Below are 3,260 nucleotides of genomic sequence, written 5' to 3' on the forward strand. Positions count from 1 at the left end.
ATTGATATATGTATGTACATATGTCGCAAATTGGATGGATTCCTTTTCAATTTTCATAGACAAATTGTACTCGGCAGTAGATAATTCAAGCATTATGTGAGATATCCAAATATAATTTATAAGAAAAGATGAGATTCGCCGTTACTAAAGATGAGTGAAATCTATCTACATACATATGATGACGCCTACTAACTGTATTCTACATTTAAAATAATAGATGTCATAAGAAAAATATTTGCGTTTGAATTCTTTAGCAATATTTTATCAAAAATGTGCTGAAACCATACCATAACCACCAACATTTGCACGAACGATCACGACAAATGTACATATGTACATATATCCGTTGGTGCTTCTCTTTTCGCTATCATGTGTATAGGCATAGGAATTTACATACATGTATCTCTTCTAGGAATGTGTTATACACATTCTAGTGTATACTACATATCGTCACCTGAAATACAAAATAACGTATCATCAAAAAATTCAAAATTACGCTTCACTACTTCTAATTACATACATCTTATTACATACGTTCAACATTTTCAGGTTCTGCGCTCAGATATAAACCAGTTTTAACCAATATTAATTTTTTTTCACTCATGTTCTATTGTATTTCGTGTTTCATTCATGCCACTGTAAATTTCCGAAAATTTTGTTACGTTATTTTGCATTTCAGGTGACGATATGTGCATATATTGATAGGCACATAAATAAGTATATCCACACATATGTATGTGTATGCCTGTACAGATTCGAGTACGAAATTCAACACATTACTTTTGTATGATATCACTACTTTAACGTTTAGGCAGTTTCTTTAGCACTTTCTTCATTTTTTTTAATTTGTTTTCGGACTATTTCTACACTACATTGTATGTATATGTATTACTATCACACATTACGACTGTATGGCAACGTAATATAATTTACAATCATTTTTTTTAGTGCTTCCTTAATTTTAATTAGTGACATGTATTTATGCTTTCAAAAGGATCTTAATATCGAAATACGAGCTTACTAATAATAAGTTTTTTTCGATTTTTTACATACATATGTACATTGTTTTCATAGATATACATATGTACATATATATAGGTACTTATATATGTATGTGTAATACAATATAAGACTAATTTTGAACTTTGAGTGAGGTCTGAGTGTTGGCTGTAATGTAGATAAATCAGTTGGCTGATTAATTAGTAGGTTTGTGGCTGCCAATTGAAAAATGGTTTATACATATGTTAACTAGTCGATTTGACAACAGGGGAGTAATTGCAATAATAGATAAATTTATAATACTTATACGTAGATATCTCTACAAATCTGAGCAGTGAATATGTATGTACATATATACGTATGTTAATGTATTTGTACATGCGATCTTTTAAGATTGCTCATTGTATGTGAGAGTAATGATCTCTAGCACTTAGTACGGGCATGTAAATACAACCACACAGGTGTCAAGATAACAAACATTGCTTCAACCAAGTGACTGTTGCGCCAAGTTTTGTTGTACGCTATCCTTAAACAGTTTTAGCACAACTCGCATTATTATAATCATTTGTTTAGTCTCTTGTTTATGCGTTGGAAATACTTTAATACTTTATTTATACTATTGGTCGGAAAATAAATGAATCTTTTTCTTTAAATTTATATCGGTAAGCATAATATTTATATATATCCTATTGTTCACTGCGGCCATTTGCCTCTATTAGTTAATAAGTCTGTCAGTATTAGTTAATAAACTGCAACGAGCAATAGACTGCCGCCACAGCGAATCCAAATACACATAAATGTATATAATATTATTTGTACCAGTCCAATAACATATAACATATAGATACACATACACACGTACATTTAGAGTTTTATCAGCTACAACCGTTGAATTAAAAACACTACATATTTTGTATATAATAAGAAAAGAAAAGAACACAATTCCAACTTAAATAAAAAATGTAAATTCAGATAAAAGCAATGAAAAAGTTATCGTCAAAATAACGATTGCGCGTTCTACTAGCCACGTTATTTCGCCTCACAAAACATACTGCAGTAACGTTTTTGGTAGTTGGAAGTTAGCCTGCTTTTTGCTTTCATATGATGTTGGCTCCCACGAATCATGTAGAGTTCGTCTCACTTGAGCTAAGTTGTGCGGTAACAGTAACAGAGAGAGAGGTGGCTGCCAAACATAGACCGTAGCTGTAAAAACAGTCATGGCGGACAACGCGAAGTCTAAATTTCGTTCTAGAATATTGAATAGTAAAGAGACAACGTCAGGAATGAACTTGTGTTCAAATCAGTAGCTTTGAAGAACGTTTTTTTATACTACAACAACTTTGTAGAAGTTACACATTCCATGATTCTCGTTTTTCTAACGAGCATTGTTAAGTCGGTCGGTGTGTGAGCTGATATTTAAAAATATGCTTTCAAGAATACTTATGAGTATACTCCAAGCCAATGAAATCGGCCCACCCCTATCTATGTCCCTTAAATTTTATTATTATTATATATTTTTTTTCTAAGTCTTGTTTTTGTTTGATCTTCGGTCTTTATATGTTATTTTGTCTGGTTTTCTCATATTATTTATGTAAACTTTGCGACCGAAAAAGTTTTCTAGTGGTTTTTTCCGGTGTGGAGTGATTTGAAAAATTGTATTCATAAATTACCCTATCTAGTAATTCTTCAAAATTTCTATCTATGTATGTTTTCGCTCTCTAAACATCTTAAAATTTCTGCAAGGGTTGAGTGAAACCGTTCAATTTGTCCATTTTTCGTTGTCAATAATTACAATTTCTGGTATTCCAAATGTTTGTCTGAGCGGTTCCCGTATATCTTCTGTTGATCTAGATTTAATTATTTTTGCCTAAGCGTATTTGGAATATTTATCTACGGCTGTTAGTATTTATTTTTTTTTCTGCTATAAATATGTCGATATGAAGAATTTGTCCTGGATATTAAGGAATTGGGGTAGGTTTTATCTCGGGTTTGTTTGGATGTCTCTCGTACTTATTTTATGATCATATTCTACATTTTGTTATTATACTCTCGCAACAAAGTTGCTAAAGAGTGTATTAAAGTTTTGTTCACATAAAGGTTGTTTGTAAGTCCTAAAACTAAAAGAGTCAGATATAGGGTTATATACCAAAGTGATCAGGGTGACGAGTAGAGTTGAAATCCGGACGTCTGTCTTTCCGTGCAAGCTGTAACTTGAGTAAAAATTGAGATATCATGATGAAACTTGGTACACGTATTTCTTG

Source organism: Bactrocera latifrons, unplaced genomic scaffold, assembly GCF_001853355.1.
Source record: "Bactrocera latifrons isolate USDA-ARS-PBARC rearing strain unplaced genomic scaffold, ASM185335v1 scaffold_1540, whole genome shotgun sequence".
Taxonomy (NCBI): Eukaryota; Metazoa; Arthropoda; class Insecta; order Diptera; family Tephritidae; genus Bactrocera; species Bactrocera latifrons.